Source organism: Bos javanicus, chromosome 1, assembly GCF_032452875.1.
Source record: "Bos javanicus breed banteng chromosome 1, ARS-OSU_banteng_1.0, whole genome shotgun sequence".
Classification (NCBI taxonomy): Eukaryota; Metazoa; Chordata; class Mammalia; order Artiodactyla; family Bovidae; genus Bos; species Bos javanicus.
The window spans coordinates 124,822,439-124,840,020 of NC_083868.1; the positions used below are offsets into that span (position 1 = coordinate 124,822,439).

The 17,582-nt window shown below is 37.5% G+C and overlaps 1 long non-coding RNA gene across 4 annotated transcripts in view; it reads right to left on the reverse strand.

Moving 5' to 3' along the window:
• Nucleotides 1-17,582, reverse strand: part of LOC133249237 (uncharacterized) — a 54,050-nt gene that overhangs the window by 21,039 nt on the left and 15,429 nt on the right. For 2 of the 4 annotated variants that reach the window (XR_009736883.1, XR_009736885.1), the window contains exons 3-5: nucleotides 10,072-10,980; nucleotides 9,900-9,956; nucleotides 8,258-8,410 (exon numbers count right to left, since the gene is read on the reverse strand). This is a non-coding gene — a long non-coding RNA (uncharacterized LOC133249237). Of the gene's footprint in view, nucleotides 1-4,807; nucleotides 5,707-8,257; nucleotides 8,411-9,899; nucleotides 9,957-10,071; nucleotides 10,981-17,582 lie in introns of those variants that run through there. The other 2 variants (XR_009736887.1, XR_009736888.1) reach the window with 2 other exon arrangements.

Genomic DNA, 17,582 nt, shown 5'->3' on the forward strand with positions numbered 1-17,582 from the left:
GAGATATTTGCAAGAATTAAATGGTCTTTTTACTTTGTTTCCCCTCCTCTCATCTCTGATCCATAAAAGAACCTGGCATCCAGGCCCCAACAAGATGGTTATTTTAAGACATTAGTCTGCTGTCTTCTTGGTGAGCCAGCTTTTCAAATAAAATCACATTCCTTGCCTCAACAACTCATCTCTCAGATCTATTGGCCTATCATGGGGTGAGCAACATGAGCTTGGATTCAGTAACAAGCAGAGCTGTTAATCACATTAAGCCATCCCACAGTAATCTTGGTTCCCTAGGGTCTCTGATCTACTCTGTGCCAAGGATCATTTTTATTATTTACATATAGTATATGTTTAATTCTCATAATAACTTCATTCTCTCAGAAAACCTTCTCTACTTTACAGCTGTAGAAACTGAGACTTAAAAAACTGAATAATTTTCCCAAGGTCACATAGTCAATAAATGACAGCTTTGTGCTGAATTTTGTCCCCTCTAAAATGTATGTATATTTAGGTCCTAACCTCTAATATGTCAGAATATAACTGTACTCCTTCCTCTGCCTTTTATTCTATTCAGGCCTTCACTGGATTGGATGATGCCCACCAACATTGAAGAAGGCAATCTACTTTACTAAACCCACAGATTCAAGTGCAAATCTCATTCAGAAATTCTGTCAAATTTACCCAGAAATAATATTTATTCATTCCTCAGGTACTCTATGGCTAGACAAGTTGATACATAAATGTAATCATCTCAATTGAAGAGACAAATAGACACAGAGAATCAAAACTAGCTAGATCAGCAACCCATGAGAGCCTGTGCCAAGGTTGGAAAATTTAAGCTATAATTGATGAATTGTCAGAGGCTTAGTGTGGACAAATTTGAGAATTAAAAACTCCAAAGAGACCCAATCATAGAGAGAACACACAGTATTGTGAGAGTTACCTCCAGGAGTTTCTACCAGGCCCTCATAGTGAATATCAGAGACAAATCTCATCATGCTTCCAGCAGTGGGAGGGGAAAAGGATTTTTCTGTATTTTCAAATACACCAGAGCATTCTGTTCTTTTTTTTATTTTAAGTGTTATTGGAGTATAGTTGATTTACAATTAGTTTCTGCTGTACAGCAAGGTGAATCAGTTATCAGTTCAATTCACTTCAGTCGCTCAGTCATGTCCAACTCTCTGCGACCCCATGAATAGCAGCACGCCAGGCCTCCCTGTCCATCGCTAACACCCAGAATTCACTCAGACTCACGTCCATCGAGTCAGTGATGCCATCCAGCCATCTCATCCTCTGTCATCCCCTTCTCCTCCTGCCCCCAATCCCTCCCAGCATCAGAGTCTTTTCCAACGAGTCAACAGTTTACATGAGGTGGCCAAAGTACTGGAGTTTCAGCTTTAGCATCATTCCTTCCAAAGAAATCCATTCAGAATGGACTGGTTGGATCTTCTTGCAGTCCAAAGGACTCTCAAGAGTCTTCTCCAACACCACAGTTCAAAAGCATCAATTCTTCAGCGCTCAGTTTTCTTCACAGTTCAGCTCTCACATCCATACATGACCACTGGAAAAAACAGTTATAAGTATATATATATCCACTCTTTTTATGATTCTATTCCCATATAGGTCATTAGAGAGTATTGGGTAGAGTTCCCTGTGCTATACAGTAGGTTCTTATTAGTTATCTATTTTATATATAGTAGTGTATATCTGTTAATCCCAATCTCCCAATTTACCCCTCCCTCCCACCTTCCCCCTTGGAGAGCATTCTGTTCCTAATGAATTTTGCCCTCAGGAGAAATTATTTTACCAGAACCTAACTTGCTCGGATTTGGTCAGAGCTTAATCTACTTGAAGGAAGGGAAAAACCAAATCCTACTGATTTAGCCTTGCATGTGGGAGAAACAGGAACATATGACTTCCCAGGTAAACTTCACCAAACATTTAAAGAAGAGTTGATACCTATTCTTCTCAAATATTCTGAAAAATTCAAGGTTAAGGAACACTTCCAAGCTTATTCTATGAGGCTAGTGTTACTGTGATACCAAAATCCAACAAAACACTCCAAAAAGAACAAAAACTTATAGGTCAATGTCTCTGATAAGCATAGATGCAAACTACCCCGCCCCAAATATTAGCAAACCAAATTCAACAATACATTAAAAAGATCATATGCCATGATTATTTGGAATATATTTCAAGGATGTAAGGATGCTTCAATACACACAAATCAGTCAATCTGATGCACAGCATTAATGAAATGAAGGATGGAACTCACATGGTAACTTCCATAGATGCTTAAAAAGCATTTGACAAAATCCAACATCCATGTACAACAAAACTCTTAACAAAGTGTGTGTAGAGGAAATATCTCAACATAGCAACAGTCATATACAACAAACCCACAGCTAACATTATACTTGATGATGAAAAGCTGAAAGCTTTTCCTCTAAGATCAGAAATAGGACGAGAATGTGATCTCACTGAGGCAGAAGATCAATGTTGGAAGTCTTAGCTACAGAAATAAGCAAGGAAAAGAAATAAGAGCATCCAAACGGAAAGGGAAGAAGTTTCACTATAGAAATATAACTATTTGCAGACAACATGATATGATATATAGAAAATCATAAAGATATCAAAAGACTGTTAGAACTAATAAATGAATTCAGTAAAGTTGCAAGATAAAATTAATATATAGAAATCTGTTACATTCTATACACTCATAACAAGCTATCAGAAAAATAAGAAAACAATCCCGTTTACAATTTTACTAAAAAGAGTGAAGTACCTAGGAACAAATTTAACTGAGAAGGTGAAAGACCTGTACCCTGAAAACTGTAAGACATTGATGAAAGAAACTGATAATGACACAAATAAATGGAAGAATATGTCATGCTCATGGATTGGAAGAACTAATATTGTTAAAAATATCCATACTACCAAAAGCAATCTATAGATTCAATGCAATTATTAAAATAATATCTTTCACAAAACTAGAACAAATAATTCTAAAATTTGTATGGAACTGCAAAAGACCCCAAATATCCAAAGCAAACTTAAGAACAAGGATGGAGGTATCATACTCCTTGATTTCAAAGTATACTACAAAATTATAGTAATCAAAGCATAATGGTACTGGCACAAAAACAGACATAAAAATCAGTGGAACAACAACAAAAAAATCAGTGGAACAGAATAGAGAGCCAGAAATAAACCCACACTTATATGACTAATTAATCTATGACAAAAGAGGCAAGAATATGCAATGAGGTAAAAATTAAGCTCTTGAATAAATAGTGCTGGGAAAATTACACACAAAAGAATCAAATCAGACTACCTTCTCACACTACACACAAAAATAAACTCAAAATCAATTAACAATTTAAACATAAGACCTCTGCAACCATAAAACTTCTGGAAGTAAACATAGGCAGTATGCTGTTTGACATTAGTTTTACCAATAATTTCAAGGGTTTTTTTCCCAAAGGCAAGGGAAACAAAAGGATGGGACTACATCAAACTAAAAAGTCTTTGCATAACAAAAGAAACTATCAAGAAAACAAGAAAGCAGCCTTCTGAATGGAAGAAGATATTTGCAAATAACATATCTGATAAGGGATTATAAAATCCATTTGTAATATGCAAAATATACAAAGAACTCATAATGCAATATCCAAAACAAAACCTGATTAAAAAATAGGCAAAGGATCTGAATAGATATCTTTCCAAAAAACAAACACAAATGGCCAACAGACACATGAAAAGATGCTGAACATTGCTAATCATCAGAAAAATGCAAATCAAAACCACAATGAGATATCACCACACCTGTCAGAATAGTAATTATAAAAAATATAATCAATAACAAGTGTTGGTGAGGATATAGAAAAAAGAAAACCCACGTGCACTATAGACAGAATGTAAATTGGCACAACCACTATGGAAAACAATATATAGATTTTTCAAAATATTAAGTTTAAAAATACCATACAATCCAGCAGTTCTACTCCTTGGTATTTTTCTGAAAGAAAACAAACCATTAATTTGAAAAGATATATGCACTCCTATGTTCACTGCAGCATTCTTTGCAAAAGTTAAGACATGAATATGGCCTAGGTGTCCATAAATTGTTGACTAGATAAAGAAGATATAGTATATATATATCTATAATGGAACGTTACTCAGCATTAAAAAAGAATGAAATCTTACCATTAGCAGCAATCTGGATGAACCTATAGGGTATTATGCTATGTGAAATGTCACTTATATATGAAATCTAACAAAACAAATGAACACACACACACACAAAACAGAAACACACATACCAATAAAGGAAATAAACTAGTTGTTGTCAGAGGGCAGGGAAGTGGGATAAATGAGCAAAATAGGTGAAAGGGATTAAGAAGTACAACTTCTAGTTATAGAATAAAAAAGTCATGAGGATGTAATGTACAGCACAAAGAATAGTATTGTGATAACTTTTACAGTGACAGATGGGAACTATACTCATAATGGTGATTACTTCATAATGTATAAAAGTGTTGAATTACTAGAACTGAAACAAATATTACTTCGTAAGTCAACAAAACTCCAATAAAAATTGAAATAATAGTTGTGAGATTTAAAAGGAAAAAGAAAAACCAGAGCTGAATAGCCAAGAACTGTGAGACAACTATAAAATGTAACATCTAGAAAGATTAGGAAGAGATAAAGAAACAGAAAAGAACATTGAAGCAGTTATGGCCGAGAATTCCCCAAATTATTGTCAGACACCAAACCAGATTCAATAAGCATAAAGAACATGAAACAGAATAAATGTCAAAAACACCTACACTTAGACATAGCATACTCAAGTTTCAGAAAATGAAAGAGCAAGAAAAATCTTGAGAGAAGCCAGAAACAAAAAAAAACCTTACCTTTAGAGGAGCAAAGAAACCTTGCAAGGAAGAAGAGCATGGAGTAAAACATTTGAAGTCTAGACAAAAACAAAATGAAAGAACTACCCAGAATCCTGTACACTGGAAGACTAGGCTTCAAATAAAGGAGAAATACTTTCTCACACAAACAAAAGTTGAAGGAATTTGTTTCCAGTAGACCTACCTTGCATGAAATATTACAAGAAGTTCTTTAGAGAGAAGGAAAATGATAAAGATCAGAAATTCAGATCTGCATAAAGGAACACCATTGAAGAATGAATTTGGGAAGATAAAATAATTTCACTTTTATTTTTAGTCTAACCATTTGTTCAAAATAATAAAAGCAACAATGTATTGAATTATAACTTTACATATCAGTCAGTTCAGTCGCTCAGTAGTGTCCAACTCTGCGACCCCATGAACCTCAGCACACCGGGCCTCCCTGTCCATCACTGACTCCCAGAGTCCAACCAAACCCATGTCCATTGAGTCTGTGATGCCATCCAACCATCTCATCCTCTGTCATCGCCTTCTCCTCCTGCCCTCAATGTTTCCCAGCATCAGGGTCTTTTCAAATGAGTCAGCTCTTCACGTCAGGTGGCCAAAGTATTGGAGTTTCAGCTTCAACATCAGTCCTACCAGTGAACAACCAGGACTGATCTCCTTTAGGATGGACTGGTTGGATCTCCTTGCAATCCAAGGGACTCTCAAGAGTCTTCTCCAACACCACAATTCAAAACATCAATTCTTCAGTGCTCAGCTTTCTTTATAGTCCAACTCTCACATCCATACATGACCACTGGAAAAACAATAGCCTTGACTAGATGGATCTTTGTTGACAAAGTAATATCTCTGTTTTTTAATATGCTGTCTAGGTTGGTCATAACTTTCCCTCCAAGGAGTAAGCGTCTTTTAATTTCATGGCTGCAATCACCATCTGCAGTGATTTTGGAGCCCAGAAAAATAAATTCTGCCACTGTTTCCACTGTTTCCCCATCTATTTGCCATGAAGTGTTGGGACCAGATGCCATGATCTTAGTTTATGTATAGATTTTATGAATTATGGCAATGACACAATGAATTGGAAAGAGAAATTAGAAATATTTTATTATTATAAGGTCATACACTATCTGTGAATTGCTACAGTGTTATTTGAAAGTGGATTTGGACTAATTGTAAATGTATCTTCACCAAAGAAGATATACAGATGATGAAAAGCATATGGAATGATGTTCCGCATCATATGTCACCAGGAAATTGCAAATTAAAGCAATGATGAGATATCCCTACAGACCTATTATAAAGGCCAGAATTTAAAACACTGACAACACCAACTGCCTGTGAGGATGTGGAGTAAGAGAGACTCTCACTCATTGTTGGTGGGAATGCAAAGCGGTACAGCCACTTTGGAAGACAGTTCGGTAGTTTCTTATAAAACTGAACATACTCTTACCATAATCATACTCTTTGGTATTTATTGAAAACATTTTTGTTGTTTACTTGATAAGTTGTGTCCAACTTTTCTGCAACCCTATGGACTGTAGCTTATGTCTACACAAAAAACCTGCTTAAAGAGGTTTAAAACAGCTTTATTCATAATTGCCAAGACTTTCAAGAAACTAGGATATCCTTCAGTAAGTGAATGGATAAATAAACTGTGGTACATCTAAACAACACAATATTATTCAATGCTAAAAAGAAATAAGATACTAAACCACAGAAAGACATGGAAAAACCTTAAATACATATTAGTAAATTAAAGAAGACAAACTGAAAGCTACATATTACATGATTCCAACAGTATGATACTCTGAATAAGGCAAAAATATGGAAACAGTAAAAGATCAGTGATTGCCAGGGACTGGCGGTAGTGGGGTGGGATGAATAGGCAGAGCCTATCCCAGAGGAATTTTAGGATAGAGCAATGATTCTGTGTGATACCACAATGGTGGATAGATGTTATACATTTGTCAAAACTCACAGACTATACACCACAACAAATGAAACAATGTGAACTACAGACTTTGAGTGACAATCCCTGGTGGCTCAATGGTAATGAATTTGCCTGCAATGAAGGACCTGCGGGAGACGCTGGTTGGATCCGTGAGTTGGGAGGTTCCCCTGGAGCAGGAAATGGCTACCTACTCCAGTATTCTTGTCTGGGAAATCTCACAGATAGAGGAGCCTGGCTGGCTACAGTCCATGGGGTTGCAAAAATTCGGATGTGTTTGAGTGTGCATGCATGCATATGTAGCCTAGGTTCATCGTTTGTAAATAATGTACCTCTCTAGTGTGGGAGGTTCATAATGGATGTGGTTGTACATGTGTTAGAACAGGAGGTATATGAGAGCTCTCTGTACTTTCTACTCAATTGTACTATGAATCTAAAATTGCTCTAAAAAAGGAGTTTATTAATTAAGAAATTTATTTGTACAGAGATTTTCTTTTTCCCCCCTTTTGTCTCCAAAAGCCTCATCAGATCCAGTCATTTCCCAAGGTGAGAATAATGGAAAAGGCCTTTTAGTAAAGCTGACTAAAAGAGCTGCTAAAAAGATCTTAACCAGGTAGTGTTTACCTTGCAGTTACTTCCTAATACAGGATTAGAATCTCTTTCCGTCCCTAGCTCTGTCTAGCTAGGAACAATCTAACTCAAGAGGTTAAACCTTTGGTTTAACCTTTGATTAAAGAAGAGAGTGGATTCTGAAAGATAGTGAAGAAAATATTGCATGATCCCATCTGTGTGCAATGTCCAGAATAGGCAAATCCATAGTGACAAAAAATAGATTAGTGGTAGTCAGGGTCTGTGGGAAAAGGGCCACAGCTAAGGAATGTGGGTTTTTGGAGGGAGTGATGAATATGTCCTAAAATTGATTTTTGTGATGGTTGCACAAATCTGTGACTATACTAAAAACCATAGAAGTATATTATATGGTTTATAATTTATATTCCAATAAAATTGTTTTTGAAAAAGGAAGGCAAGGCAAACAAGAGCTAAAATGACCAAGGAGTGGGAAAAAGGAGAGGGACAGGAAAGATAAAATCAAAAGGGGCAAAGTTTCCTGGTCATCCTGCAATGTCCAGCCTCAGAGGAATGACCACATGGGTATGCCTTAGCATTTTAAATTTTGAGCTTCAAGTTTTTAAGGAAATACAGACAAGAGTGAAGAAGTCAACTCTGAATCTCAGTGCTTCTGTGAGCCATGTAGAGACTGCAATAATCAACTTGAACCCAAGAGACAGTTTTGCACATGCTTCTGGAGTCTCTCTGTGTGCCTGTCTATCTAACGGTGGTTGTTTGGGATCCATCTGTTTTTACTACAAAGGGAAACTCACAGTAGAGAGTTACTTACTTTTGAATTCCTCTTGATGTTTTAAATTTTAAGGTAGGATCAAACATAAACCTCAGAGAACTGTGTACTCATATTGTATTCTTTAGTCATCATAAATTGCTTGTAGTTAGTTGGGTTTTGTTGTTTTGCCATCTGCCTCCATTGAAGAATGCACTGAAAAAACAATCTTTAAAATTCAGCATCATCTTTATTGAGTCCACAAGACCTGATACCAAAAGCACCTGAAGCTCTTATCAAATGCACAGATGCAAAGATAGTGAATTATAATCCTGAGACTGCAACCAGAATTATGATTCTATATGTTAACATATAATTCTATGTTAACAAAGGCTTCTTCTGTTGCATTTCCCAGCTGAAAACTACTGTGGTACATCACCTTTTCCTTCTTTATAACACCCCAGAAATGTTTTTGAGAAAAAAGTTGAAGTCCAGAAATAAAGTTATTTAGAGAGTGAGAAGGCTTGGATAAGATGGCAGATCTCTTGAGTCTTCACTCAGTGTTTTTCTTACCACACCATATCCATGTCACTTACTGATCTGCTAATTTTTAGGGATCAATAAAGGAGAGTCAGTGCTTCTCATTCCATGTAAATACTAACCTGAGGGAAATACTATGGCTTACCCAAGACTTTAGAATTAGGAAGACCTTACCAACTGAGATTAGCACATGAAAGGAGTTGGGAACTGCAGGGCCTTGAGTCATCAGGTGTGAAACAGTCCAGAAGTTCACAGGCCTTTGCTTCATTGCCTGCTGGGTTAGTCTGACCTTCCTCCAATCTATCCCTAAAATTCCAATCTCTCCACCTTTCAATGGGAGCACCTCTTAGAAATATGAGATGCCTTATATTTCTGTGGAGAAGCTCCATATGATATAAGCATTTTCAAAGAAAAGACAGTTCTTTGAAGAACATTTTATTGATGGGATTTTTCCCCCTAAGAAATAAAAGGTTTAATTTGAAAAGCCCAGATATTAGATGGAATTATTCATACTTTGGGGCTTCCAGGGACCAAAAAATGTGCAAAATCACAATACTCAGAAGGGTAATTTATTTATATTATATGTCAATTAGCAATATGTAGATGTCCCAAAATTGGTTATAGTTATATACTGCAATGGGAATTCCCTGGCCACTCAGTGGTAAAGAATCTGCATACAATACAGGAGACAGGGGTTTGATCCATGGGTCGGGAAAATCCTCTGGAGAAGGAAATGCCAACCCACTCCAGTATTCTTGCCTGGGAAATCCCAGAGACAGAGGAACCTGGCAGGCTACAGTCCATGGGGTCACAAGAGTTGGAAACGATTTAGCGACTAAACAGCAACAACAGATATACTGCAATAACTTCTAATCTGTTACTCATGTAATGACAATGACAAATTGCAAATTACAAAATGCAACAACAACAAACCTGATTCTTCTTGACTGAGACTGCTTCCATTCTGGTTCACTTATTCATTTTTTTCTCTCTACGCACACACTTGCACACACAAACAGGGCATTTCAGTCACTCAAAGCTACAGCAGTTTGGAGATCAAAGTCTCTACATGTTCAGGTTAGAAGTTCTCTTGAATAGTTAAAACTAGTGTGAAATCACTTAAATTTCCATAAATTTCATTTGCTTTTTTCAAGACACATCTTACCTGGCTCATCAAGATGGAGTGGTAAGGAAATTGCTTGAGATTAATATTCAAATGGTCCTAGAAATAAACCAACAAGTTGAATTAAAGGTAATATGCATTTGTAGCAATTGTTCAACTACTTAGATTCAGTTTTTTTGATTCCAGAATTTATGCAACTGAATATAGGGCCCACCTTACAGTTTGTGGTCTGCTCCTTAGATTGATAATGCTTTGGGTTGTATCATCGGTTTAAATTCTTGAGCCTTAAAGGGAAATAATGCAAATGTGACCAAGTTAGACAAGTTACCTTACTTCTCAGAACCTGTTCCCCACCTATTAATTTCTCATCTTTTAAGTTTGTAGTGAGAAATGGAGATCATTGATGTGAATCACTAAGTATAGTGACTGGCATATTAGAGAAAGTTATTGTTATTGTTATTAATGATACTAACAAAGAAACTTTTGCTCAGCCATGATAATAAAAAAAAATCAACTGGTTTTATAGCACAAATAGAACAATTTTAATTAGAAATTACTTTCCATTTCGTTCTACAAGCAGCACCTCTATTTTCCTTGAAATCCCTAAGAATTATCAAACAGTTCTGAGTATTTACAGTCCAAAATTTTCTGTAAAATTATGTATTGATAATATAGCATATTGACACAGCTTTTTTCAACATAATAGTGCCTCATTTCTGCACAAATAAAGTAATGTTATATTGACTGACACCTTTTGTAGAAGCAAATGTAGGAGCCAATGAATAAGCTGATCCATAACCTCTTTATTAGCAAAACTTGTTTTGATATCCTTTACTTTAACACATTTTGTAATGTGCCAAAATTTTCTTCTTCCTTTCTGGTTGTGTATGGTCACTTTTTGATATTCTTCTGGCATTTTTTGTACTAGAACACCTGTCACTAGCAATATATTTTTTTAATAGACCTTATTTTTTTTTAAGCAGTTTTAGCTCTTTTGACATCAGTCCTGAGGAAACTTTGATGCTATAGTTGCTTCCTTACTCCACCCGAGTTGGCACAGATGAGAAGATCACTGTTGTTGGTTGTAAGCTGCTTAGTTTTACAGCCAATGATGGTGACACAACTGCAAAAACCAAAATAAAAGAAATATTTCTTCCAGGTTCTCATGAGTGGATTATAGTATATATAAAGATAAAGATAATTGCACATTTTAAAATATTTTGTTGAAAATAAAAAAGCTGTAACCATAACAAAAGATCACAAAAATGGCAGTCAATGTTGTTATCTTTTTCTTCTGGTTCATCTAGTATTCAAAAATGAAATACTGGGTTGTCAGAGGTTACCGTGCCGGGTGGGGGTAGTCAGCCCAGAGGGCTGTGCCATGGCCTTCCGGAACATCGTCCCTCTGTCCCTGGATAGCCCAACCCACGCTGTGTGTGTGCTGGGCATAAAGTAAAAAAAAAAAAAAAAAAAAAATACTGATAATGCATATTGTGATATTCTATAACTTCTTATTAGGATGTATTTCCAGAAATTGATGTCTCTAAAATCAAAAGCTTTTAACAAGATCTACAAACATTAATATTGAAGTATTGTACTAGTTCTGACTGCCATAACAAGTACCAGAGACTGGATGGCTTAAATAACAGAAATTAACTTCTCACATTCTGGAGGTTGGGAAGTCCAAGAACAAGATGCAGGTAAAGTCAGTCCCTGGTTATGGCTTCCTGGATTGCAGGCAGCTGCCTTCTTGCTGTACCCTCACATGGTAGAGAGACAGACAAAGAAGGATCTAGCTTCCTCTTCTTATAGGACTACCAATCCTATTGGATTAGAACCTCAGTCCTACAACCTCATTTAACCTTGGTTACCTCCTAAAATCTCTATCTCCAAGTACAGTCACATTGCAGATTAGCACTCAATTCTATGAATTCTGTGGGAACACAATTCAATCCATAGCAGGTATGTTCCCTGGTAGTTCAGCTGGTAAAGAATCCACCTGCAATGCAGGAGACCCCGGTTCGACTCCTGGGTCAGGAAGATCCCCTGGAGAAGGGATAGGCTACCCACTCCAGTATTCTGTCCTGGAGAATTCCATGGATTGTATAGTCCATGGGGTTGCAAAGAGTTGGACATGACTGAGCAACTTTCACTTTTACTTTCTAAAATAGAATAGGAAGGGAGGGCAAAAAATGAGGGAAGGGAGAGAAATTTTTCAGGGTGTGAAGATATAACTGTTGGTGTCTTGGTCTTTTAAGCTTCTGAATGAGCTGCCCTTAAGTTTATGGCCTTAAGTTTTACCACTACAAGCAGCCATTAGCTGTAAGAAACATTTCCTGGCAGTCTGTCCCACACAAAGGTGTAAGCTAGCATCTTCTAGCAAGTTTCCACAGAATTCTCTGTTAGCTGGCATTGTTATAGCAACCGGAGTGCCAATGGAGGCAGTCATGGTCTTCATCATCAAGTATCACTATGGCAACAGGAGTCTCTGGAAAGTAAAAGTAAAGAAAAAAAAAAAAAAAACACCTTAAACTGTCATCTGGAATCAAAGAGGTTTGTGAAGGAAAAAAGGTGGAGGCTGAAATGAACATGAGGCTGGAGCAAGGGGCAGAGCAAAGAGAAATGATTGTACAGAAGCTGAACAAACAAGAGAGAAAGGAAACAATAAACAAAACAGAGGGCAGAGACGTGGCTCACATAAGAAATAAGGCAGGAAAAAACATATTCACACAAAATGGTGAAAAGTGTTCCCCAGTGAAGGATTTGTAATATTTATTGATTTAATAAACATAGGATAGTAAGGTCTATGTTGTTGGAACTATCCAGTATGTTACTATTGCTATTTTTTCATGTATTTATTTTTTAATTGAAGGATAATTGTTTTACAGAATTTTGTTATTTTCTGTCAAACATCAACATGATGTCACTATTACTATTAAAGAAATATTTAGAATGAGGCCACAAGATAGTAAGAAAGGATAAACCAATTTATGGAGTACTTTTGGCATAGCATCCTGCTGACTAGGAATTCTTGTAATACTTGATGTTCAGAGGCACCACACTTAAATGTGCTTCTTTCTTTATTGGACAATGTGATTGCTTCAGACGAGGGCATATTGCCATTTGGTCCATTACAAATATATATTTCCTTCATTAGAGGTTCTAAATGGATGTTGTTTTCCAAGAGAGAATTAAGGTAATTACTCTAATACTATTAAAAAGTAAGTGGTAATGTCATTGGGCATAAAACATTTTTCACTTAATATTTTCTATTTTATTAGTGCTCAGACATTGAAGTTTTTCATGGCCCAATATTAATTTTTGTAAAGGGAAAAAGATCTACGTTATGAAAATGTGTCACTAAATGTTGATACATTTTTTTTTAGAATTAAGATGATTTTGAGAAATGAGAGATTAAAGAATAAAAATAGAGACAGGAAAAGATGTGAGATGGTGCAATCATAAAGAAATAAAACAAAAGAAAAATAACAAAAGCTTGAGATTAAAACAGAAAAAAACCAGCAGTCTTGGTGCTTTGCAGAACTCTGTTCTCAAGAATTTTTGTTGTTGTTGTTCAGTTGCTGAGTCATGTCTGACTCTTTGTGACCCATGGATTGCAGCTCGCCAGGCTTCTCTGTCCTTCACCATCTCCCAGAGTTTGCTCAGACTCATGTCCATTGAGTCAGTGATGCTTTCTAACTAAGAATTTTAATAGGATTTTAATTTTTCCTGATTTTTACTTTAACGACAACTATTTCTTTCAAGCACCTGTATTTCATGTATCATTTGCTAACTTGATAAGGAGTGGTTTGTGGCCATTTCTCTTCTGCTCAGAAAAATGTCAGCTGCTTAACACTAGAGAGGAGCAAACCTCATCAGGAAGGCCCACATTTTAGTAGCCATTGGCCCCCATGACCTGTTCCCACTGGAAGTACAGACCAAGCTCCTGAGCAGATCATAGGAGAGATGCCCATCTGGTCTCTCAGATCCTTCCCCAAAGCTTGGATGACAGCAGTGATAATGCCTTTTTGTCAAAGTTCATGATTAGAAAACCAATGCAAAGTTTTTACTAGATGACACACACTTTCAAACAAAGTTTATTTTTCTTTTGAATATTAGTTATGTTTTAATTTTTCCCTATTTTTCTAACAACACATACACCAAGCATCATCATTTATAGAAAATGTATAAAGTTTTATGAAAAGCATAAATTAAATAGCCAATTTTTAAAATTCCAGATACTTAAGAAATGAAACAAAAGTGAGATAGCATGCAAACAGAAGTCAAATTATGGATTATAACTTAAAAAAAGAAACCTTTTTTGTGAAGTATAATATATAAGCACAAACTACCTAAAAATCATAAATGCATTGTTTGATGAATTATCACATAGTGAACATACCTGTTTAATCACCCAAATCATGCTGTGGAACATTATACTTTTCTAGTGGTTTTCTGATTGTGTCAGAAAAGAATTTTGACATATTTTAAAACCACATCCATTTACATTATAAGATGGATAAGCAAAATGAAAATATTCTATTCCATCTTCTAAGAATTTATTGTACCATGTGCAGAGAGAGACCCCTGCTGGAACAATTTTTTTTTAAAGACAATGTCTGAACCAACCCAAGGAAATTATTTTTTTGGGGAAAAAAAAGCTGCCACCAGTTCTTATAGCACCCTTGTAAAAATTAGAAGGTGCCCATTTTTTAGTACCCCTTACTTATCTCTGCCAGGAGATTGATTTACTATACTTATGTTAACAAATTAACATTTGTTAAGAGCAGCCCAGAGTACTGAACGGTGAGCCACAGTTCAGCAACAGATCCAAGAGAAACTGAAATAAAGAAGTTATTGTTCACAAATCCTGGAGGAAATGCCCAGTACATCTCAACGGGCCACATACAAGGGTCAAGTCAGAAAGAGAGAGGCAAGATCTTGGCACATACCTTGATTAAGCACTGGTGAAGTGCTTTGGGATTTCCAAACAAGGGCTAGATTGACCAATTCAAACCAAAAGAGCTGGGTTTTGGTAGGTCCCATGAGGGTCTTACCTAAGGGGCACATAAGGCTAACCAGGCTCTGGGAGGCAGGGGAAATCTGATCACAAGGGCTGTTGGAGAAGTCATGTGAGGAACTGTTTTTTGCTTCTGATTCTATTGTCTGCTGCTGTCTGGGGCAAATACTTGTATGGCAGATCTAGTGTCCATTTAAAGTTACAGTAGGCTTCTTGGGTGAACAAAATGGATGTGGAAGCAAGAATACTATAGAGTAGCTTAGCAAAATTCTCAATACCTTAGTTGAAACAAAACACATTTCTTCTATCTGCCAGAAAAAAGTGTTGCAATAACTCTAGGATGTCTGCAGTGGTAATGATGCCCCTTTATATGTGGTTCCCCTAAGGATTGCAGACCTGCATAATGGTATACAGGGTCTATGGTCATGAGAAAAAGATGCAATATGTTAGCATGCCTTGGAAATCCCCAGAAGTATTTGAGTGCGAGAAACTGCTAATGGAAGTAAGTTAGGACTGGCTAAAGAGAACATTACTACTTTTGTTTGCATGCATGAATGATGTTTTTAAACAGTCACACGGAATGTATATTAATGCCAGACTAGGCATTAATATAGATGACTACATAGACGCTATAGTCCAGTGCATCTACAGTCATCAGAAAGTCCCCTGTGAAAACAGTCTAAGACTTTTCCCCAGACACTTCTTTAAAAAAGAAAGACCAGATGTCTGGTCACCTTGTTCAAATCCAAAGAACTGGATCCTTGTTGACTCTGGCTTAATCTTCCTCTGTCCTGAAAGATGTAAGATGTCTAGCATTTTCTGTTTATTTCTGAAATCATCTATTCTTACTTTTCAGGCAGCAAAGAATTGGAACGCTAACTGAGGTGACCAATGCCAGGGCTAGATGTGAGAGCTGTCTGGTTGGCCTGTGGACTATGAAATGCAAAGAGATATGAATTCTGCTTTGGCGAATGGGGGTAGCTAGTAAGATTGGATTGATATGGAATATTTGATCTCATGGGGAAAATGGGAACAACAAGCATATGAGAAGCAGAGAGTCTAGAACAGATGAAAACTGATTTGGCAGGGTCAGGAGGTGAAAGTGGAGAAGATACCTTGGGTTGATGCTGCAAGAGAAGACAACCCACATGGAGAAACCCAAGGGAGAGGAGGGTACTACAAGGTTAAGCTGGTTCAGAGGGGAAATTTGTCACCTCTGTGATTGTTCAGAATCCAAACAGCATTTTTAAAAATTCATTTGGCTGCTCCACATCTTAATTGTGGCACATGGGATCTAGTTCCCTGATCAGGGGTTGAATCCTGGCCCCCTGCACTGGAAGCAAAGAGTCTTAACAACCAGACCACCAGGGAAGTCCCCAGAATCCAAACACTTTTCCTAGCTGAGGTTAATTCCAAATAGATGAGAGACAGGACTCCCCTTCTCACCAGAGGATCATAAATGAGGCAGGGGCACTCTCCAGCTTACTGACGTGGGACATGAGCATTGCAACCCAATATCAACCATCTGACTGCTCCAGCCTGGAAATGTGAAAGTTAAGGGTATGACACTGACATAGCACTGGTTCCCTAGACAAAAGGGCCTAGAAGAAAATCTTGGATGCCAAGTTGTTGTTGTTGTTTTAATTTGCCAGGGAAACAAGAGTGAGGAGAAAAGAAGAAGTGGAGTAGAGCAGGAGGAAAGAAAATACAAAGTGGTGGATTACAGATCTGGCCACAGCTTCTCAAGAAGATACCATTGGTAGCTTCGTTATGTGAGACACAACCACAGTGTGTGCCCAGAGGTCAGTCTCAGAACAGCCCAACAGGGGCAGAGAAGAGGAAGAACTACCAAAGTCCTCCTCATTTGGGTGTTAACTCTCCTGCACTTTAGGCTGTGTTAACCTGCTCTCAGGAGCAACTCTGGGAAAAGCTCAGCATTTGTGGACAGATTGGACCAGCCCTGGACCTGCTTTGGCCATGCAAAACCTAACCCCGTCTCCAGGGAGACTGATAAAGTAGATGGTAGTAGAGATGTGTTGACATTTGCAACAAAGTGTTTAGCACCACAGAAAGAGCATGAACCCTCTTTGGAGCTGGGTAGGCTGCAGTCCATGGGGTCGCTAAGAGTTGGACACGACTGAGCGACTTCACTTTCACTTTTCACTTTCATGCATTGGAGAAAGAAATGGCAACCCACTCCAGTGTTCTTGCCTGGAGAATCCCAGGGACGGGGGAGCCTGGTGGCTCCCATCTGTGGGGTCGCACAGAGTCGGACACGACTGAAGTGACTTAGCAGCAGCAGCAGCAGCAAGCCAGGCAAGTGGCTCAGGCCTGAGGGCATGAGGGCTCAGTAGCTCTGGGGTGGCACCAGGAGACAGTCAAGGAAACCAGTGAAGATTATTTAAGGACACATCTAGTGTCTCAAGGTGGCCATGCCAATAGCAATATGGTAACAACTGTCCCCATGACCGCAGAAAAATGTAAATGAGCAAACATTTTTTTAGTTTTCTGTGGTTGCTTTAGCTACTAGATTTCATTCCAATAAATCAGCTGTCAGCATGAATAACCAAAGTGGAGCTTTCTTGCTTACATCAGAATCCCCAGATATCCATCATGGCCATTTACCCTTTGGTTTGCTAAATGCATTACTCTCTACTTGCTCTGGATGGAGCGTGTGTGTGAACATTAGCATATATGCTGGGCTT